General features: G+C 36.7%; 1 protein-coding gene across 5 annotated transcripts in view; it reads right to left on the bottom strand.

The window, feature by feature from the left end:
• DNAJB9 (DnaJ heat shock protein family (Hsp40) member B9) overlaps positions 1 to 24,336 on the bottom strand; it is a 562,457-nt gene that overhangs the window by 315,112 nt on the left and 223,009 nt on the right. The gene's annotated exons all lie outside the window — the stretch shown is intronic.

The following is a 24,336-nucleotide window of genomic DNA, read 5'->3' as shown; positions in this document are numbered from 1 at the left end:
TTTCCATTCTCTGGAAATTTTTAAAGCATTCATGCTATTGAGACCGTTTTTTTTTTTTTTTTTTGAATTTTTGAATTTTATTTATTTTTTTTACAGCAGGTTCTTATCAGTTATCTATTTTATACATATTAGTGTATATATGTCAATCCCAATCTCCCAATTCATCCCACCACCACCACCCCCCGCCACTTTCCCCCCTTAGTGTCTATACATTTGAGATGATTTTTTTAATTGACCTAAATAACCACAAATAGAGAAATAGCTTAGAGTTCTTGTGATTCTACATTTATTTTGGTAACTAGTTGTTTGGATGAAAAAGCTTGTCCTTAGAAATTGTCTAAAGATCAAAATATGTAACCCATTACATTTTAAACATCTAAACATAGAAGATCATAACATGTCCATACTTAGAAAATTGTGACTCTCGCTGTCATTACTAATCAAAAATTTTGTAAGAAATATGTCTGACTCTTCCTCATTGCCCAACACTATCTCACCCAATGCCTTTTAGTTAGAATATTAACATGATAGGCATTTATCTACAAATTGATCCATCTATTTAATAGGTATTCATCAACTGCCTCTATGTGTGAGGTGCTTTGCTATAGCAGTGAACAAAACAAATAACCCTGCTCTCATGGAGCTTACATTCTATGGGAGAAAGGGGGAAAAAAAGGAAAACATATAGTATGTCATTTGGTGAAAAATTTGTGGGGAAAAAATTAAGCAAGGATGGGGCTAGGAAGTGCAGTGAGTGCTGTCCTTTTTACTTAGAGTTGTCTGGGAAGACCTCACTGATATTTGTACAGAAACCCGGGAGAGGTAATGGAATGAGTTCTACAGATACCTAGGCAGAAGGGACAGCAATGCAAAGACTTCAAGGCAGGACAGCACCTGATGTGCTTGGTTAAGATAAACAGACCAGTGTGGCTGAGGTGGAGAGAACATGGGAGGGAGTAGTAAATGGTGTCAGAGAGAAGCAAGATGATGAAGGTCATTGTAAGCAATTATATGGACTTTTGCATTTACTCAACTGAAATGGAACACCATTGGAGGATCGTGAGCAGAGGAATAACGGGATCTGGTTTATCTTTTAGAAGGTTCATATTGCCTGCGGTATAGAGAATGACAGTGATGGGGCAGGTATCATAAAATTCAGGGGACCTATTAACGGTAATTGCGATTATCCAGGAGAGAGATGATGGCGGCTAGGACGATAGCAATGAAGGTAGTGAGAGCTGGTTGGATTCTGGATATATTTTGAAGGTACAAAAGAACATGGTTTGTGCCTTCCAAAAATCTAAGCATGCCCATCAGAGGAGTAACCCAAACAAATGGAAATGTATTAGAACTTTCTTTTAAAAATTTAAATTTTGAATCAACAATGATGTTCAAAGGTAGGGAGTTGAGAAGCTGCCTCTGGGGTAATGGAAGAGAGATTAGAAAGACAGAAAACGATATGGAGAAAGAGGAAGACATTGTAGGTTTCTGAGGAGGTAAAATGAAAAGAGTAGATAAGAAAAAGTGTAGAATTTACTGTTAAATACATCATCCACCTTGACTATTCTCAAATTAAGCCTGAAAAATACTGCATACCTTTGAGTACCTTGTGAGAACAAAATACTAGTTTATGTGTACTATCTTAAGCTGTATTTATAAAAGTAAAATGGTCCCTTTTCCCTTAGCAAAGGTGAATTCTTTGTAGAATGGAGTACCCAGCTCTGGGTCAGTACTGTAAATCAGCAGACCAGGTGTGCTTCCTGAGAAACCCCACCGGTGAACAACCACCACTCTCCTCATGCCTGCTGCATCCCCTTGAATGTTCAAGAAACCTGAGTTATCTATGAATTTAGCCTTATCTGGTAATACCTTGACTCAAACATAATGCTCCCCAAGAACCAAAAAAAACACAAACCTGTACAGGAAATTGATTTAGAAGTGAAAGGCAAAAGGGCCAGAAGAACCCAAAAGAAGCCTTGAGAAGACAGATAGGCAGAGAGCAAAGATTAGGTTCAGGGACTTTTAAATTTCCTCAGAGTAGACGTTCTCTGGGTCAAAAATCATGAAAGGTTCAGAGAAACACAAAGCTAATTAAAGGCTTAGAAATTGAGTTTTAAAATATTGTAAGAATACTGAAAAAAATTAACCTGAAGAAAAGGTAAAAAATATTTGATAGGAATGGGCTTTTTAAATAAACATACCAAAATTTGGATTCACTACTAACACCATGTCCACTGAGAACTCATCAGACAAAAGTTACAACCCAAGCAAAGCTGGCATCACCTTGCCTGAGTTTAACTGAGTTTAACACTCTGTGTCCCAGAGTGATAATTCCAAAAGTCTCTGCAGGAAATATAAATAGTTATGGGCAAATTCATGTAGTCATTATGATGGTACCCTCATGGTGGCTATCCCACTGACTTCTGATACAGAACTGCTCTCTGTATCAGGTGTGGTGGGTGGGGTGTTCTATGAACTCATCTGGAAGGGAATGCACTGACAGCCAATCAAAATTCTTATTAAAGGGGACTTCCTTGGCAGTCCAGTGGTAAAGACTGCGCTTCCACTGCAGGGGCACGGGTTCAATCTCTGGCTGGGGAACTAAGATCCTGCATTCCACACCACGCAGCCAGAAAAAAAAAAAAAAAAAAAAAAAACAGAAACAATTCTTATTAAAAAAAAATTATCTTCAAAAGTGGAAAAAATTTGGCTAAAAATATTTATTAAAAGCAATCAACTCAAACTACCAAAAAATACTGATTTGTCTTGAATGTCTATTTATATTAACATGAATGAAGCAGTATCCTACAGGGAAGGCCATGCCTGCCACGGGACCTATCATGGAAATAGACTGAGTTTCTCTATAAAAATTCACTTGTGACAAAGACTGCGACAGATCACGAAAATGTGTGTAATTATATTTTGTCGGCTTCTTAACTTCTACTAAGTATTTTGCTGTTAGTATGCTCATATACTCTTATTCTTTAGTGTAATAAATCTTCATTCTATTGATATGCTTCTATTCTTTGTATTGTTATAAATATATTTATGGGCAAGGGTGTTATGAATTCACTTGATGGTATATGTAACAGGGTTAATTAACACAATTTCAGTCACAAGGTAAAACCATGAAATGAAAGTATTAAAAATCATTGTAATAATAACAATTACATTTTTTCAGTCCTTAGATGTGTCACACATTTTACATATATTCTTAATCGCATGACAACCTCGCTGATATGTATCATCATCTTCATTTTTCATATAGGAAATCTTATTCACATAAACTTAATTTCTGGAAGGAAACAGGGCCAGGAAGTAAAAATGCTGATATTTGAAAGGACATCGATTTGAGTTCAAAACTGCTGGGCTTTCTACTATACCACATCATATTTTTAGTAGCATTTATTCAGTTTGCTTGTTAAATTTGTGCTTAAATCATTTTTGTTTAGTTGATGACATTTAAGAATATTAAAAACTGAAATTTTAGTTTGTTTTATTGCCTATTTTAATTTATTCTTACAAAATCAATGTGTATGGGCAGCATTTTAAAATGATACTTTGGAACTTTCACATCTATGGCATTTCACTACAAATACCATTTTAAAACCTGTTCGAATTTGAGTATAAGGGCTGTATCAGTTGTGAATTCTATTCTACAAAATAAATGAACATAGGGTTCGTTTTGCAGTGAGACTTGAAAGAATGAGAATTAAGAACATCAGTTCCAACAAAAAACCATGACTTGCCAGGCTTTTAGAGAAGACTGCTTGGGTAGCCAAAGCAGGAAGATCACTTACACAAGGGAGGTCATGGAGGACAACAGTGAGGACAACAGTGCTACTCAAAATCTGACCTCCTCCTGTTACCTATGGACATTCCTAGAGTCAATTTAAGCTTATGAAAATATCAGAATTGATTTAAAATCCAAAAACACATGTTAACTTCTTGTTGTATAGAGTAAAACCTCTATCAAACAAAATATTTCTCTTTGAAAATTAGGCTGCAAATTCCCCTCCCTCTGAAAACAAATAAAGCAAAACAAACTCAATAAACTTCAGAGAGGCTGGTTTACTTCTGAATTACTTAGATTAATCAAGCCATATAGACCTCATGCTGAGGGCAATTTTTAGCCAAAACCCTAGGGTTGTCTACCAGGCTACCACTGTATTGATTCAGCCTTTCTGCTGTAATAAGTAGAGTGAGAAATTCTGTATGTGAGCTAAGCTGTTTAGGAATCAAAAGGCTTTCCTTATGAATCTTACTACCATTTTGCTGGGACTCTTACCCATATCCTCTCCAGCTGTTCAAGGAGACACAAATGGGCCACTAGGAATATTGTCAGTTACAATGAGGGAGAAAAAGGCAGGAACTGGCTTGTATTGCTTGTTCCTGAAAGCCTTAATTTCAGTGGTGATCAGTATGTGTTTTTAAAAAAAGTATTTTTTAATATGCCTAAAGCATTATATTTATATTCAACTTCTTAAGCTGGTTTTAAAAACAAAACAAAACAAAGCACTCAAGAAAAATATGAATGCAGCAACACTTTAAAAAGAACACTTTCATTTCATGGTTGATTCTTTTCTGTCGCAAAGACAATGAAATACATGACAATGCTTCTGTCTTTTCCTCTTCTACACTAAGCACACCGACATATCCATTCAGACACTTTATAAACCACACTTGTGAATACTGACCAACCACAAAATCAAAACCTATAAACGCTACATCTGATCAGAATATTTTTGTTGCAATTTTCTCCTCAGCAAACAGAAATGTGACTTAAAGTACCTCCTGAAAAAATATTGGCTATTATAACTGAGGTATTCCTAGTTAATTTTAATTTAGATACTACTTTTCCAGGATTCAGATGATGTCATCAGGATCTGGTTTCTCTGAGTTGAGAAGTATACAGGATTTTAAATCAAGCCAGCATTCTATGCCCAACTCTACTGTATCTTGGAAATATTAGGAAAATCATAAGTTCTGTGAATTTCAATTTGCTTATTTAAAAAAGGGAATAAGAGGCTTCCCTGGTGGCGCAGTGGTTGAGAGTCCACCTGCCGATGCAAGGGACACGGGTTCGTGCCCCGGTCCGGGAAGATCCCACATGCCGCGGAGGGGCTGGGCCCGTGAGCCATGGCCGCTGAGCCTGCGTGTCCGGAGCCTGTGCTCCGCAACGGGAGAGGCCGCAACAGTGAGAGGCCAGCGTACCAGAAAAAAAAAAAAAAAAAGGGAATAATAATAGCCCTTTGAAGTAGGATCAAATGAGAGTGTAGAGGAAAGTGCTGCTGATAAAACTCTAAGGTATACAATCATTAGCGAGAAAAGCAAATGACTTTCCTCCTAATAGAGTGTGTTAAAGAAATTCCAGTTTGGGGAGTTAAGAGAGTTCGTGAAGGAGATGAAAGTGGGGACACAGGGAGAAATGTTTAGAAGAGTAGTTAAGGAGCATGTCAGTAAAGGACAGAAAACACTAGGAATCTGGAGCATAGCATGGCAAGGGAAGTGGGAGCACCAGAAAGAGCCATCATGGGAGAGCTTACAATATGTCCTTCCCTTTGCATAGCTGCTTGTCATGAACTCAACTATCTAGTGATGGTATAGTTAACATGACCATCTCAACAAGCAGCTGCTAAAACATTCTCTGAAACTCAAAGGCCCTTTTCTATAGTCTAAGCCTTGGACAATGCTCTCTTTTCAGTCAACAAAGGAAATCAATTGAAGTTAAAATGTCTATTTTTGTATAAAATAGAAAATAGCATCCTAGAACTAGCACCTAGCTGGCAAGGAAAGAAATAAGGTGCTGGCAGATTTGTATGCCTTCTTTCTTTGAGTAAATGGGTATTGAAAACTAGCTAGTATGTGGTTAGCAATGAGCATATAAAGATATATAAAACATTGGTATTCTTCCCTCAAGCCCAAGACTTTAGTCTAATCATGAAAAAACATCAGACAAACCCAAATTGAGGGAGAGTCTACACAAAATAATTGAGCAGTACCCCTCAAAACTGTCCAAAACAAAAAGACTGAGAAACTGTCACATCTCAGGGATAACTAAGGAAACACCATATAACTAAATGCAATGTCATATCCTAGATGGGATCCTGGAACAAAAAAGGGTGGTAGTGTAAAAACTAGGGAAATCCAAATAAAGACTACAGTTTAGTTCATAGTAATGTACCCATTGTGTGTTTTGGGAACCCTTTCAAAAATTAGTTGACTATGTATGTGAGGGTTTCTATCTAGGCTTTCGATTCTGTTCGACTGATCTATGTGCCTGTTTTTATGCCAGTACCATACTGTTCTGAGGAAAATCTGTAAGTGGTAGAGCAGGTCTTTTTAAACTGGTATGTGCATATGAAGCACCTGGGGACCTTGTTAAATTGTGGAGTAAATTTGGGGAGGGGCTCCCAAGTGAAGCCAATGCCACTGCTGTTCTACCAAACTCATTATGAGTAGCCAGAGAACCTAGAGATCTTGAGGATGTCAAAATGCAGATACGAAAGGCACAGAACCGTGGCAAGAAACAAAGCTGTGGGAATTCAAGGATTTCGGTTTTCTGAAATAGATCAGTGTTAGAGGATGACGGGGCCCAGGGAGTTGTCCTGGTCATGAGTGGTGGAAATCAAGTGGCAGTAAACGTTGTTTGAAGAGTGTTTGGAGTGTTTGGTGGGTGCTCCCTATAGACATTTAAATCATATAGAATGAGGACAGTTTGAGTCCAGAGGAACACTGACAGCCAGGTATTAAATTCTTTAATGCCTCTGAAGAGGAAAGACCTAGAGACTACTGAAAGGTGATATAACCCAGGGAATGTGAAGGGCAGATAGGCTTCTGTTCACGTTTTGGAAGTAAAACTCTGGAAAATACTGACCCTAGTTTCTGAGACACAGGGAAGTGAAAGAATGAGCAGTCCCAATCAAAGTTTTGGAGGGAAGCTTTTCAAATAAGCTTCACTAACGACCGAGACTTACTAATAAATTCCAGTTAAATAAGAAGATGGTAGACAAAATCAATGAAAAGGCTCAAGGTTATCAGGAAAACTGAGGGTGCAGTGTATAAAATTTGGAGGGAGGTCAATGGGGGAAGGTAGGGGTGAGATGGAGAGAAAGAGAAGAAACCTTGTCTTGTGTCACTTGCCCTTCTGATGAGGACTTGGAAAAGTCAGGATGAGAGAGGTAGAGTCAAGAGCTAGATAGGAGGGCCATAAATAAAGTCAATATATTCTCAGGACTCAGGAAAAATCCCTAATAAAAAAACTACTTCTCTCCAAAACACACAATCCCTAGTTCTGCACTTTACGTAAACAAGAAACAGTAAGAGTGCTTCTCTGACAATCTTTCGGTTCTAAGGAAGATAGTATCTGTTCAGCAGCAATGGATTGAGGACTTTACAGGAGTAAGATTATCAGATTTACTTTAAATTCTGAAATATAAAAAGGTGGCTTTTTTACCTCCTACTGTTGATTCTCATGGAAATCATGCTTATCATAGGTTTTGGGGCCCTGTGGCGACTGACAGGAGTGCTAACAGTGGATGTAATCCAGAATGGCAGATTAGAGATGAGACCTTTAAAGCTGTCCTGCATTCTAATTAGCTGATAGTCAGGAAAGATGTAAGCTTCAGACATTGACACTGTCACTTCAGGCAAGGACAAAAGTCATCTAATTTATATTAACATGAGAAAAGTTTAAATCTGTCCATTTAATATGGGAGAGTTTAGGCAAACTTTCATTAGCTTCTTGGGCGGATAAATGAAAGTCTGAAAGACTGTAAAAGTCATATCATTTATTCTATAAATTAACAAAGACTGAAAATCATCTCACGGTAAATCACCCCTTTTATCAGCAAAAATATCTCTGTACTGGAGCAAACATGAGAATATTTTATTATCATCTTTAAAATCTTGTTATTTTTAAAGCCATTTACATTTTGTCTCCATAAATTAACATTAGGAGAAAATCAGTGAGGAGCTGTGAAATCTGGAGATAATATGGAAAATATTTGTATCCTTAAATATACTTAAAAATACATACTTGTTTTTAGTATTTTATTCTCCCTAAGTCTTTGGGTTAAAGTTTATAGTTTTAAACTCTTCAATCTAGTCCCCTTTAACTTTATTATACTCTTGCCTACAGTGATTTAAAGACGTAAGATCAAGACTTTGATTTAATTATTAAGATAATTCTTATAGTGTGTTTTCTTTTTAAATTGCAGTGCTTTCACCCTGTTTATGGGTTAGAGTACAGAAGGCTTCTACAGAATTAAGGATACATTTACGTTCTATAAAATTTCAGTGATGGGTCTGGGAAAAAGGCAAATCAACAATTGCTATACCTGTTGAAAAGGATTAAGTGACAACTTGTTTGCTAACCAGATATATGTCCAGAGCTTGGACTTGTTTACTTAAAACAGATGTTGACCTTTACTGCGTCCCAGAAAGTGTACCACGTATTTTTTTTACAAAGTATATAACACGATTCTTATTGTTAAGGAGTCTACAGCTTAACTGAACAGAGCATATAGGGATTATAAAGATAATCATCAAAGCAGCATATGATTAAATGTCGACACTAATATCATTTCCTTTACTAAAAATTTAGACGAGGTTTTCTTAAAATAACTTATCTCTAGAATATTACTAAATACTTTGCCATTTAGAAAATCCCAATTCATTCTAAGAGTAAGTTCTTTAGGCTTACTACTGTTTTGTCAATGTCTTAGTCTTGAGTCATTTCTTTCAGTATCTGGCACATAATAGGGACACAACAAATGACTGAATGAATGGATGAGTGACTAAATCAAAGAATATTGAGAGAAAATGCAAAATATATAACATTTCTCAGATATTTCTTCTTTATCTGAAAACATGAGACAATTTTGTTTAAATATACATTAAGTTAAACCTAAGTTTTCATCACTGTTTCTCAAAACAAAGTCAGGCATTAAGTCCAACTAAAGTATCTTGGAAATTTTCCTTCAGAAGCAGTAACATCTGCTCCATCTATCGATATTATTTGTTCTACCTAAACAAATATCTATAGAGTGATGTCAGAATGATTTTTCTCAGTAATGTCATCTTGGATGTATGCCTTTCTCACATTTATCATTTATTATCTAATTTTTTACAGTAACTATTTTCAAGAAACCTGAAGCACACTTCTAGTGTCCTACATCAACTGATGAGTGACATTAGTCCCTAATATTTCCCTCCTCCGGGCCAAGCTTGCTCTTTAATCTCCCCTTGTTCTCGAAGGATGTTGCTCTCTTCCTTGACAATCTCCTTCAGATAACAATGCCATGTTCTGAGTCAATCCTCACTATAAAGATCTGTTTCTCTTAATGTTATTTCTGATAATTTAGGATTATCTTTAAATCTTTTTTTCACTTTAACATGGCTTTTAATAGTCTTGATATTGTAGAGTAATAGGAATAAATTATGAAAAAATGTAATGATCCTATCTAGTAATATTTTTATTGCTGTTTTTCTCCCATCCACTTGTCCTCAATTTAAAGCCTGGGTAACTATGCTATCTCTTTCTATGCCTGCTAGAAGGCAGCTACAAAAGTAAATTCTAAGGAACAACTAAAAAAAGTGGTAACAAAAGGCATAATAAATATTAATAAGCCTGAAAAATATTCAACCGACAGCCTATTATTATTCTTTACATCAAAAGAAAACACAGGAACTAAGCCTCAGAAGCAAATGTGAAGGGAAGAAAATAATAATATAACAGAACTTGGAAATTAGATGAAACATCAGAAGGCTGAAAGGGGTTCAAGGAGAAAAGTCAGAATACCCAGAAGGAAATAGAAGAAATAAGTATGACAAGAGTAATAAATGCTACAGTATGAGGCAACTGGTAGCTACACTCACACAGAATTAACATTATCTAATAATATGTTCTTTTGTTTAAAAAGTAATTCCTTCCGGCTTCACTTTTTCAATTAAATGCATGAAGTAGTTCTAATGTGAATGAACTTAATAACTAGTTATTCATGCGGTCATTCATCAGAAATAAAACATCCTTAGTGGTCAAAGAATGCAACTGACTTCTAGAAAATGTCATTCTTTGATGACCCCAATAGATGATGCACTCCATGAGGATTTCATAAAGTTCTAGTTTCCTTCCCATTACAGGTTTCAATTATTTCATATTTTTCATCACTTAAGATTTCAGGCAAGATCTAAAAAAGTAAGTCATACACAAAATGTTTTCAGAAAGAATGAGAAAGATACTACACAATTTGTTATTGGTGTATTGTCTACTTCACTCCAAAAGGTACACAGAGTAAGCTCTACAAGGCAAAAACTTTCTTCTTTGATTCACTCCTGTATTCCTATTACCAGAAACAGTGCTTGGTACACCGGCGTTGAAAGCATGCAATTTAAAGTTGGATGCCTTCACAAAGATATTCATAAAACTGGTTCACTAATTAGGTATGTCTTTAGCAACATTTTTCATATTTCCTAGCACTCATTAATCAGTATTTAAGGAATAGCGTAGTCATAAAATGAACAGTAAATTCATATAAGGAATATTATATTCAAGTATATTCACATAACATATATTAACATGGAGAAAACAATTTCTCTGAAAACTGAGAATTAGTGACAAAAATTAATTTGACAGGTTATAGATTAGAAATTTTAAAATGTGACAAATTTGCCAATTCGTAGCTCATATTATAGAGTTCACAGCTTGAAAACATGGAGAAATGCAGGGAGTTTTCTACCTAATAAGCAATGAAAAAATTTTACAGAATCAGACAAAAAATTACAATAAGTGAACTGATATTCTACAAAATAAAAATGAAAAAGACAACTTTAACAAAGTAAATCTAATATACAGTATTTAATTGGGCATAATTTGAAAGCACTCCTAGATCTAGGAAGCCTGCATAAAAATGAAAGGACTACCTGAAAATGGAGTTCCAGTTACACAAAGGAAGGCAGTAAAGCTGCAGGACTGTGAAACAACCAGGACATGCAAAGCTCCCTTAGGACAAGAGATGTTTCAAAAGAAAACAACAACAACAACAAAGAATGTGGGATAAAGGTCAAGTTATAGAAGAAGCCTAATGAAGAGCAGTGGATGATCAGTTCCTGTCCCATGAGTGGACAAATGAGGGACAAATAAGTAACTGAACACATGTATGTTTTAGCTGTTTTAAATAACTATATATTTAACAAAAAATATGTTTTGCTCTACAGAAATGGTTCTCAAAGTGAGATAGTATAAGAAGTGTAAGGTACAAGAAATCCACAAGTCTGGGTGATTTTCTTTGAGAAGATAGTTTTGTGATACATCCACATCTATAAAGTTTGTCCATGATAAGAAATAACTATTTTCTTAAAACATGACATGAAAATTATTATTGTGATGAACAAGCAAGCTGAGGATGTGTAAAATATTTTTCACACTTCTTTTGCACTGTTAATGTAATACACAAACAACTTTGAAAAGTCACAAGGTAAAGATAGGAGAAAGTTAAAATAAAATAAACTTATCATTAAATGTTAAATAAATACCCCCTTGGTGGGGGGCGGGGGGGTGGGGGAAGGAGGTAATAGACAAGGGCTAAGAACAGAAAAAGAAAAAGCAGAAAGAGGAAGGAAAGAAGGAAAGGGAGCAGAGGGGAGGAGAGGAGAGGGGGGGTGGGAGAGGGGAGGGAAGGAAGCCAACTAGACTACCTTAGTGGTCTCCTCAGCTCAACTAAACTTTAGATAGGTTTCTTCCTGACCTCCTTTTCTTACAGCATTTACTTTAGAAAACTTTTCATTGTAAATTCTTTCCCTGCCCCACTGAAATGTATGTAAATATTTTGAAAAGGCTCTTAATGGTTTTAAATGCAGGGATCTCTTTCTCAAGGGCCTGGGAGCCATCTCTTCGAAGTGTAAACATCAGGGGAAACAGTGCCCCATCTTCCTGTTTCTGTGGGAAAGTAGGAGACTAACCATAGTGTGCCAAACTTGCTCCAAGTTTTAAAACTGCCTCCTGTCACAAAGACACAGAAAGTTTACTTTTCCTTTGGGTAAAGCCCAATTAACAAACACAGATGGCCTGTGTTCTTCCACTCACCTCAGTGTTTAAAAACCCTCACACCCTTTGATTTTAGTGGAGCTGAGCTAAAACTGAGTTCTGGTCTCTCTCCCCTATTGCAACAGCCTTGAATAAAGTCTTCCTTCCCTGTTTAAATTTGCCACTTTTTAAAAAATGGAAAGAAAGCAAAATCTCTTGACAGAAGAGAGAAGAGAGATCAATAATTATTCGTTTTAAAACATGACAAATGAGAGTTTTTTTCAGTTTCAGTAGATACTGAAACACTAACCCATCAAGGATGTTAAACCACCGCAAAATGGATGCATCTCCAAGCATGAATCATTTATTAAGAACTCAGGCAGCCACAGGGGAGGCTCAGCTAAGAGGCATTTGGGGACCAAAGAGGTGCTAGCTGATTGTGAGGAGGAAGAAACCAGGACAGAAAAGAATAGGTAGTGGATTTGAAAGCCACCAACCCAGGTGTAGCACTGGCTACTGAAGATGACTCTTGGTCTGATGTTCAACATGCCAGTGCTAGGTAGACTCACACTTGATTCAGGCAGGCACTGCAGTCCAAGCCAACAAATGGAGTATTGCAACAGAAATGCAGAGCACATGTTGGTTGAAGTTGAGCGGATTCCAAGAGTACCTTCAGTAGTCAGGGGACAGAGAGCTGAGTGGATTCTTCCTGTCAGAAGGACATGGCAAGGACTCAGGGAAGACCAGCCAGAGAAACAGAAGCCAAAGACCAATCAGGTGACCTGAACAATTCCATGGGGGAAAAACTGCAACTCACTGGACATATATGTACCCATGGCTTGCAGCAGGCATCCTTGGTATTTGATTCTGTCAACAAGACTAATTCTGCATTCCAAAGGTTACTGGGCAGAGACTGTAAACACATCTAATAATCATGATGGTCTTAGATGTTGGGAAGTAGTGATGGGAAATGATGACTGGTCAATGAAATGGACTAAGCCTTCAGGTGGAGAGAACAGAGGTTAGCATATGAAAGGAATGGGCAAGACTGGACAACTAAACTGTCTTCATCCTTGTTCTAAGGTGCTGGGCATTGTATTTTTAAGCGTCTTAAGAACTTTTGAAAACTCCTGCTACTTTTCTCTCCAGGGGCAAGCATAGATATTTATTTAAGGGTGTGATACACAGAACTTTTTCATCAACTCACAAAACGTGAACCTTTCCCAGAGAGCAAAACAGCATACTCCTATTGTCTTTCTTTTCTAAGTGCCAGAGGGGAATAGCTTTTAATAAATACTTTTACACTGCACTTCAGTCGAATTGCTATCGTGTGAAAACAGGCCTGAGGAGAATAACACATTGCCAAATTCCCTCCAGCGAGTGTAAAATAATACTGTAGGTTCTGGCAGAGAAATAAAATGGAAATCTGATTACTTTGTTTTATTCTATATGGAGATAATGTGTGAGCACATTTAAATACATAATTCAACATATTTCTGTGTGGCCCTAGATGTTGATTTAATGTCAGCCTAGCACTAACCTTGTAACATGAGAGTTGCATTTAGAGCTGACGACTAAAAAAGAAAGTTGATAAAATTACACTTTATTTTATTTTCTGCAGAGCTAAGCAGACCTGTTTATTCCATTCCTAATGCCAGCTACTGCCATAAGTTTGAAGAAACTAAACCTACCCAGAGAAGGCCATACATATTAATACAGCTGAAAGAACTGTCTGCTTACCATATTGGAATAGATTCAATGAAGAAATAAAAAATAAATAAAATGTGGAGATCATTTTCATGGGTCAAATTATAGTAAGCGATTTAAAGTCCAAATCGATTTCTAATAAATTACCTTTTAATTATATGAAATCCACCATTGTATTAGGGATAAGTAAACGGCTACTTTTGAAAGAATACAGAATGAAATATTCAGTATAGAAGATAATTTGCAAAAATGTTTGAGTGTACAGGCCACCAGTAAGATATTAAGTAGAGAATATTAATATTCTTCAGTAATATTGTGGAAGAGTTGAAATATATTACGGTGGGAAATAGTTGTAATGATAATAATTTTAAGATGATTATTTTAAAAATTGAGTTTCTTCCATTTTATGTATTTTACTTACCTCTTTGGCAACAAGCATAGGGTAGCCAGAAAGTTAAGACATTGACTATTTTTAATTCTAACACTAATTTTCAGGCCACACATATAGCAGATGATGCATTATTAGGAGATGTCCAGAATGCTGTGAACATGGTGAGATGAAATGTTTCATAATGCCCATGTAAAGTTCAGGTTACACTCAGTATTCACATCTGAAAAGCAGTACCCTTTCAAAGGTCAGTTTATAACTCCTGCTTCTGTGTCTTAAGGCCTAGAAGACAATTGTATCTCCTCGCACAATGGCAGGAAATAAAAAATAGAAATTTTAAGGGTTCCACATAATGTTCTTACTTCCTAACTTGAATGATTTTTTGCAGAGAAATTTTTGTAAAGAAATAAATGAATTAAGAACTAATATAATGAATGATATGGGAAAAGAAACCCGTTTTACTAGATGCTTAGTGGGCTATGAATGACAAGGGTATATTCTCATTTATTGCCAAATTTCTGCTATCTTCTAACCACAAATAAAACAGAGGGTCAGTCTTAAAGTAAGTTATCTTTGACATAATCAACTTTTGAGTTCCAAAACACTTCTTTTGCTGATTACATTATTTCAATTGGCTTACAGTGTAGATTTTAGCAGTGTTTGTCTATTTATGTTTAGTTAATAAATTATAGTCTATCTCATTTTTTTTTTAATGGTATTTGAAGCAACTATCTCCAGCTTTGTCAGGGCTGTAGTTTTTTATTTGAATTCATTTAATTCCAACTTGTAATATATAAAAGTATCTGCCTTAATTGCTACTGTTGCTACTTCTGTGTCTACAACTCTGCTACCACTGTTTTCCATGTTGCTTCTACCTTTGCTTCTTTATAATTACACAGATTGCATTGAATTGTACAAGGGGTTTGGAAATGCCTGTGTCTACTTGGGACATTCTAGGATTACTTCATCTGCTATATTTGGTGCAGAGTGATTTGCCTCTAAGAGCAGGGGACTTCATGGTGCCCACATGGTGAGGCTACACTGATCTCTTACGTTACTACACTGATCTCTTACGTTACTCTTTTCAAGGTCAAGGCCTCTTCTCAGTCCCCTCAGACTGATAGGTATGTCCTCTAAGGGTCCTCACCAATCACACTTTATAAATGAATATCATTGTTTTCACTAGTCACTTCTACCCTTCTCCAAAGGACTCTGGCTTTATCATTCGTGATTTCAGCTGTCACCCTTTCTTGATGGCCACTCTGGCTCTGGAGAAAATTTCCACACTAAACACTCTATACCCACCTTGTGGTCTCTTATGATCCTCAGGTCTCATTAGGGTCCCTTTAGCTTCTTCTCCCAATGAGAGACACATTTTGAAATTTGGAGCCTATAAGTGCCTAATATACAAAAACTGCTATTCACATGCAAACAGCTGCCATATTGTTCCAGAACTCTTCTTGGTGTTTTCAACCTGCTATTCTTTTATATGGGTTTGCTCTCAGAATGAGTCTAGACAATGATGAACAATATGCCTAACCCAGTGGTTTCATTTGCCACAGCTTTGAAGATTGCCATTATATCTCTACATGGCATCTCTGCATTGCCTGCCATTCCCTGAAATCTGTGTACCAGCTGTGGGAGAACTGATCCAGTGGCCTGTTTAATACCACTGGAGTCTATCTGGACTCACATGTACCGAACATCTCCAAGCGTCTAAGATTCTGAAAGAGTTAAAAATAAGGCCAGTTACAATTCACAAAGTATAGCTAGCCAATAAACATAGGCCCAATGTCTCTTATAAAAAGAAATGTAAATTAAAATGTTTTAACTCTCAGATTTCTTTAAAAATTAAAATAATACTCAGTCACTTTCATTTATACTTGTTAGAAGAATTGGTGAAAATTTTTAAGAAGGCAATGTGGAAATATCTGTCTCTGTAAATTGTGACAATGCTGTCAGTTTCTTCAACTAAAAATGGAAATAATAACACTTATTTATAATGTAAGTATATTGTATACTTAGCATTAGAAAAATATATGCATACAAGCATATGCATAAGCATATACAAAGTAATTAGAATTGTCTGACACAAAAAAACTCTACACAAGTGTTAGCCATCATTATTATTATTATCAACATTTAAAATAAGCAGACCTATGACTGAGCAACTTCACTTAAGGAATTTATCCCAGAAAGAGGCAGATTCTGGCCTCTTTGTAAGGCCAGAAGCTTATGCAATTTGGAAAGCCCTCTTTATGAAAAAGCACAGCAGTATGAATTAAAAATTAGTTACAAAAGTGAATATCTATAATGAGAAAATAAATTAAACCAAATTATAGGTGTCTTAGAAATCAGGTCCCTTCTTTTTTTTAAAAACCTTCCTTAGGCAAATTACCAGAAATGCTCATATAGAAATGCTTTCTGTTTGCATCCTGATGTCCCCTTGCACCAAAAATCCTCCACAACTCTCAGCATTCAAAGAGCCATGCAAGTGAGGTGTCCTGAAGCTTCTGCTTCATTATATTCACAGGAAATCCACCTCTGCCAAGAAAAATGCTCATGTGTGTATAAGGTTACCATTAAAAGTTGTACTACTTAAAGACATATACGTTTATACACGCTTTAAATTTTGTAGAAGTATAGATACAAATAAAAAGTTGTTTACTACAGCATAGCTTATACTAGCATACAAAGAAAAAATTAATGTCTACCAGTAGGAAGCAAAGCATGATGGCTAAAAGAGTGAATTCTGAAGTCAGAGGGACTCAGGTTAAATCAAGGCTCCACTACTCATTGTTGTTTGACCTTAGGTAAGTTACTTAACCTCTCTATTCTTATGTTTCATTATCTGTAAAACAGGGATAACAAGAGTCTCTATGTTATTATGGAAAGTCAACGAATTGATATTTATAAAGTGCTTGGAACAGTGCTTGGCACATGGTAAGTGCTATTTAAATATGAAATAAATATAAATCTACTTGGAAACTAATTAAATAAGTCCAGGGCTTCCCTGGTGGTGCAGCGGTTGAGAGTCCGCCTGCTGATGCAGGGAACACGGGTTTGTGCCCTGGTCCGAGAGGATCGCACATGCCGTGGAGCAGCTGGGCCCGTGAGCCATGGCTGCTGAGCCTGCGCGTCCGGAGCCTGTGCTCCGCAACGTGAGAGGCTACAATAGTGAGAGGCCCACGTACCGCCAAAAAAAAAAAAAAAAAAAAGATAAAAGAAAAAACAGTAAGTCCATACATCTATACAATAGAATGCTATACAGAAAAGTAAAGATAAATTTATATTAAAATTAAATAATGATATTGAAAGCTGTTGCATAAAAAAGGGAAATTGTGAAACAACAAAATTCAATGTGACATCAAGGATGTGGGGAGAGAAAGCGAGGCTTGCCTTTACACTACTTATAGGCAGGGTAGTTCAGTATCATACTATTTAGAGATATTATTTGTGTTTAACTGAGGAAAACTATGTAAACAATTCATTACAGTACACTGTTCATACTCATGGAAGTTTAAAAACAAACAGTCCCACAATTTTTTGACCTTCTTCCCATAGAGAAATGAGGTCTATTTCCTCGTCTTTGAATCTGGGCTCTGTCTCTGTTCCATCAATAGAACAGGATGAGAGTGACACTACCCAGTTTCCAGACTCAAGTTATGAGAAACTGGCAGTTTCTACTTTCTGGTGTTGGGATACTCATTCTTGAACCCAGCTTCTGCTCTGAGGAAGCCGAGGCCACAAGAAGAGTCCATCCACAGGTGTTCCGGCTGATAGTCCAGCTGAGGCCCACACAACAACCAGCATCAACTACTTAACGTGTGAGCTAATATGCCTCTTGTTGATATCAGCCCCAGCCTTCCAGTCTGTTCAGCTGAGGTCCTAGACCTCATGGAGCAAACATAAGCCACCAATACTTTGCTCTGTCCAAATTCCTGTTCCCAGAGGTTCTGAACATTAGAAACTGGCTCTTTGATGACATTAAGATCTGTGCTGATTGTTACACTATAGACAGAAAACAGGCAATATGTAACTAGAATAATGTGTTTGTATTTTTTTCTCATGATCTATTTCGTATGCTCTCAGCCAGTGACAGTATCTTCTTAGCCAACGACACCATATACTTCCAACTAGTGAGTACCCAGAGTACAAATGGAGTCAGTGAGGTCTATGGCGTAAATTGGGTGACGTCTGTATCTTCCACTATTTGCTGTGTGATGGTCTATCTTGCTGCCATTTGTCTATGGATTAGCAAATAACTTAAATCCACCTTCACTGAAGGTTTGTTAGTGACAGCACTAGACCTGCCACAAAGGGAAAAGTTCTCACTGCTGCTTAAAATGCAAGTTTTGGGGATGCACATAGGGCTTTTGAGAGAACAGTAAAAGAAATCAAGGGAAATTTCACACAGTAATTGAGAACTAATGGAAATGCTCTGACATCATGAAGGACATGTTAAACATCACTGTAATCTGGAAACGACTGGGCAAGAGCTGCATGAAATCATTGGAAAGCTGAAAGAAACCTTGGCCAAAGGCATGACCCGAGTCTAGGAAATTAAATGAACATGGAAAAGTCATTGCCTCTGCATGGTGCATAAAGTGTGCCTCCATGTGGAAGGTGCCCTACACTGTGTTTGTGTTGATTCTTTCCAGGAACCCTACCCCACTATCAAACGGTGCATGGTTCTGAGAGCACTAGCCTGTGTGTGTGTGTGTGTGTGTGTGTGTGTGTGTGTGTGTGTGTGTGTGTGTGTGTGTGTGTTCCTCACATGCACTTCTATATGAATCAAAAATGCCTACATGTATGTATTAGAAATTCGTAATAATGGTTAATAACTGTTCCTTTTGGAGAGTCTAGGGACAGGATTTGGGGAAGCAGATGGTCTGTGGGATGAGTGAGGAGACTTTAGTTTTTAATTTCTTTTTTTTACAAGACTTTTACAAGATTTTTACAAATCTTTTTTTTACAAGATTTTAAATTTAAAATCAATTTTAAATAAATGAGTCTAATTAGAAGCATTGGGTTTATAACTTCACTTCTTGGTTTTCTCACAGATAACATGGCAGAGTTTTTTTCCTGGCAGGTTTTCCTCTACTCTCTTTTTGAAAATGACAGTACTAGGTAGTGGGTTGTAAGTATTCATTTTCAACATGGAATGGTTATAAAATGTCAGACCCTTCCACTTTTTTTTTTTTATTATTATTTAGCGCTTAAGATTTCCAGGTTCTAAAAATAAGATAAACTTCTCTCCTGCATTTATGTACCTTGGACATGTTTTAAGTATATAGTAGTCATTTATAAAGTGTGTATCTAAAGGTGGACAACAAAACTGTGTTTGCAATAATCATTTTTCTTTTCAAGCTATCTCAGAGCAATCCCAGGAAATGTTCTTTCATGATCAAAGCAAATCATGGCCTGGAAAAATGCACTATTTTCAGTTAACTCTGCTACCAGCAAGTGCCAAATGCATTTGAAGACAGAATGTTTCACACTAGAGAAAGTTAAGTACAGCACTAAAAAGCAGCCATGAGATCACCATGAGAACCTACAGAGAAAACATGTGGGCAGACTGTATGTATTTATTCAGGGCAAAACCACCATCAGCTTTATATAGCTCACAACGTGCCCCAGAGAATAACCGAGACTTGAAAAAGACAGAAGGAAAATATGCATGGCTCCCAACTGTCAAAGCAGGCAGTTGGGCAACTATACTCATCATGATTTAAAAGCCTGTAACATATTCTATTTCAAAGGTATTATATTTCTTTCCCAACCCCGTGGAAAGGAATATAGTCCCTCTAAGAAAATGGGCAATTTGTACTTGAGCTAACTTTAAAGCCCTGGCTAAGGACAGATATCATAATGTTTCTGTGTCAGTGGATAAATAATTCCTGGTTAAGAAGACCACAAAACATAGAAGAAGCCACAAATGTAGACTCATAAAGCAGCTTATGGTTAGGGAAAGCCAGTCATGACAAACACATTCTTTCTTTTGGTTCTTCCCACCTAATTTAATATCGACTTCATCATTACTAAGAAGGTGCATGCCTAAGTACTGGGAGCATGAGGGAGGGAAGGGGAAACATACTTTATCTACCCTACAGTAGTTATATCCTTGCTACTAATTTTGACTCAGAAAGTCACCTCTCATTTGCTATGCAGCTTGTCCCCATTACTCTGCCGCAAAGCAGTACTTTTTTGAAGTGGGATGTGGGAAGAAAATATTGAAATTCCACTTATCCTGTTCTAGAAACAGAACAGGAAATTAAGCTTTACTAATATTTACTGTTGAATGATCCTGGGTTTCCACCCTCAGTCCATATGTCAGAGAGTCACATGTGACATATGCTCCACACAGGAGACGGAGGGAAGGGCGGGACTTCCCCCTAATTTGACATTTTCACTGGTTCCCTAGATTTCAACATATTGCAGTGAATTACAGATTGTGTATGCCTAATTAGATAGATCTACAGGCTACATTTATAAGGTTTTCAACTAAACTAAATCTTCTCAACATGGTCAAAGGGCTTTTTAAAAAATCTCTGCCAAGAAACCCAGATTGAAGATAAAACTAATGATGCAAGTTAGAGCAGATAAAAAATAAAGTGGCAGTGGCAGAGTTAACACATCTATTCTTAACATGAATTCTCTGCCATGTTATAAATCAAAAATGACAATGATTCAATCGTATGTGGACCTATGTCAGCCCTCCTCCAATTTTAAATTATCTAAAGGCTTCCATCTATTTTCTCTAATGATGAATTTCTTTTAATTGCACATCGTTTCTTGAGATAGTAACTAGAGATGGTTTATATATATATATATATATATATATATGTATGTGTGTATGTACAGATATAGCTTATAAATACATATATAAATATATATCTGGGGAGTACATGCTCAGTTTTTCTGATAGATGTGTATATTCAAAAATATTGAGGCCAGTCTTCAAAAAAACAGAACAAGGGGCAAGAAGAGATCAGTAGAGAATAAAGGGCATGTCAATTCTTAATTTCTCATTGATTTTTTCTGAAATGCTGACTAAACTCATTTCATAAGGAACCACTAACTTAAGCACATACACGTTAAAGGGATTGTTTTTTTTTAATTTTTGAATTTTATTTTATTTATTTTTTATACAGCGGGTTCTTATTAGTTATCCATTTTATACATATTAGTGTATATATGTCAATCCCAATCTCCCAGTTCATCCCACCACCAGGGATTGTTTTTTTTAAAGTACCTTGTTTTGCTAACTTTGGCCCACCCTCCTCCAGAGCCATTTTCCTGAAGTGATTAACTTAAGAAATGCATGATGACACAATGGATTCCAAGAGAATATGTTGATTCACCTAAATAAGTGAGTAATTTCCATCTTACTTAAGCAACTTAAATGCAAATGATCCATTTTATGTTTTCTTTCTGTGCCTTCTCCCTTACTGAGAAATGTGCATATTATTTCACAGTGAAAGTAGAAAAGATTCCTTAGAAATTAACATTTACCAGGGAAACCACCTGCAAAGACTGCCTCTGCTCCTTTCCCATTGTACAGCTGGAAGGGGCATCAGAAATCGGCCACTGCAGCCTCCTCATTATACAGATGGCAAAATTGGGGCATGGCAAGATGTAGCTACGTCAGCAAGACTACACAGTTCATTAGCCTACAAAGCCAGGACCAAACTCTTGCTGGCTCATGGACCAATTACTCTCCAACGAAAGGAGACTAAAGCATAAACATTGTGGTATTCTTAGAAAGGAGTTTGCTCAAAAAGTTAATTCATGTACAATTGCTTTTCCTAAAAGGACTACTTTCCATAGAAATAAAAAATAGGAAAGGAGAGAAAGAGCATAAAAAAGAAGAAAAATAATAACTTTGGGATATAAAACGGCCTTGAAATGAGGTTTTAAAGTGATTGCACAACTATTTTGACAACTAGGAGCACATTTTCATTCTTTGTATAGAATCTCTTTATTCTATGGAAATGTTAGAAGATAAGCACATTTATGATAGTTTTAACTAGCATAAAGAGTGTAGTGTACTCCACTTGTATTTAACAAACTCCAGAAAATTGTGCAGATTCTCTTTGACTTTGGTGATGCAGTGACCCAGTGACCTTTTTTTGGTATTATATCTTTCTCTAGTGTGAATAATTTTGGCTTCAAATGCATCTGGCACTTGTGAGCAGCTGAATTAACTGAAAACACTGCATTGTTTTCAGGAAGCGATTTGCCTTAATTACAAAAGATCTCCCAAGAGCTCCTCACCAATCTAAGGTAAGACTCTTTTTAAAAAAATATATAGTATCTTAGAGGTTCTGATTCATTGGGTCTGGGAACTAGCATTTTTAGGAAGTACCTCTGTGATTCTGATGTAGGACCATACTTTCAAAAATACTGCTTTGTAAGAACCTTTCCAAGCGCTTATTTTAGACAATTCCCTTAGAATGGGGCAAGGAGAATGTTCCCACGATGTGTTCAGTGCAATAACTGCTTGATATTGTGTAGACGGATGATAAGCTTATTTAAATGAATTTCTCAGTTTGACAATGTGGAATGACATACTACCTGTTACAAAGAAGAATGTTTTCAAAGATCAAAGAAGTTATAATACATAACTTGAAATAGACTACTTTAGGACTTCCCTAACTAAATCTATATTTTGAAACACTTTTTTGTTTGGTTTCAGGTAGTCCCCATTTGTTAAATAATAAATAACATAAATGAGCATGTAATAACGAAAGCATTTTACCCTTCAGATAAGTCTATCACAGAACTGGTCTTGAGATGGAAATGAAGAACTCCTAATCAAGAATCCCCCTTTATGCCTCCTACCATATCCAAAATTCCTAACAATACCTGTCAGCTTCTAAATGTAATCTAGAAGAATGCCATTAATCCATCACTGACCATTAATGTGTAAATACAGATTGACTTATAAAACAGTAATGAAACAAAGAACTGATGTCTTTTTTTTTAAACATCTTTTCCCCATATCTCCTCCCTCTTGAGTCTCCCTCCCGCCCTCCCTATCCCACCCCTCTAGGTGGACACAAAGCACCGAGCTGATCTCCCTGTGCTATGCGGCTGCTTCCCACTAGCTATCTATTCTACATTTGGTAGTGTATATAAGTCCACGCCACTCTCTCACTTCGTCCCAGCTTACCCTTCCCCCTCCCCGTGCCCTCAAGTCCATTCTCTACGTCTGTGTCTTTATTCCTGTCCTGACCCTAGTCTTAATAAGAATGCAATCAAGTAAAGATTTAGATAGATTCTAGGTCAGGTGCTCTGGCCTGGGGAGGTCTAGAACAGCAGAGTGTGGATTCTTAAAGCCAAGAGAAGCACGAGGGAACTGAAGTCAGTGGGTGCAAGGAAGAGAAATGAAGAGAAGAGAGGAAGGACCTGCTAAAGATAAACTAAAACAACTTCACCATTTTGACACTCTGCTGACCTTGTCCCAGAGCCCTTTCTTCCTGAATATCTATAAAGACCTGCCTTCTTCTAGTAGGCAAGGTAGAAGGTGCCTGGCTTAAGAGAGGCAGCCCCACATGTGCAAGAACAGACCAGAATTAAAATCCAAGCTCTAACAGCAGCTGTGTGATCTTGTACACTACCTCTGTATCTCTCAGTTCCCCATCTGTAAAAGCGGATAATAATTCCTATTCATGCACCTTTGAGAAATAAAGAGATGGGTATGTAAAGTTCCTGATATGGTGCTTCTTCTCTTCGTCTGCTCATCTGTTCTCCTCCATCTGATCAACCTGCAGCGTAGGAAAAAGGAAAGGGGGAGGCATTTTCCCCGGTAGCACATCTGAGGCATCTGTGAGTTGTTTTCTGATTTTCCTTACAAGTATTTGTGTCTTTTTACAAATTCTGCAGCCATTTCCAGGGAGAAATAAATATCACTCCATGAATATGAACTGATTATATCTCATTTTCTGTCATTTCAGTACTCTTACAAAAAAGGTGAATGTAGATTTGGAATATTATGCATCTTTATGAAATAAAACAAAACTAACACTAATTTCTTGAGGGTTCATTGTATTTGGCAGTAGAGGAAATGCAAAGAAATATAAGACACACATCTTCTGCACTAAAGAAGTTAATTGATTAATGGTTCAAGGCAAGTGAAAAGTTTCAGAGCCATTAAAAATTAAACAACAGCTCAGACATAATAGGAAAGATGTCATGAGGCAGTTCATGATTA

This window comes from Leucopleurus acutus (genome assembly GCF_964270905.1).
Source record: "Leucopleurus acutus genome assembly, chromosome: 9".
Classification (NCBI taxonomy): domain Eukaryota; kingdom Metazoa; phylum Chordata; class Mammalia; order Artiodactyla; family Delphinidae; genus Leucopleurus; species Leucopleurus acutus.
Note: the sequence above shows the minus strand (reverse complement) of the source record. Positions and strands in the feature narration are given on the sequence as shown.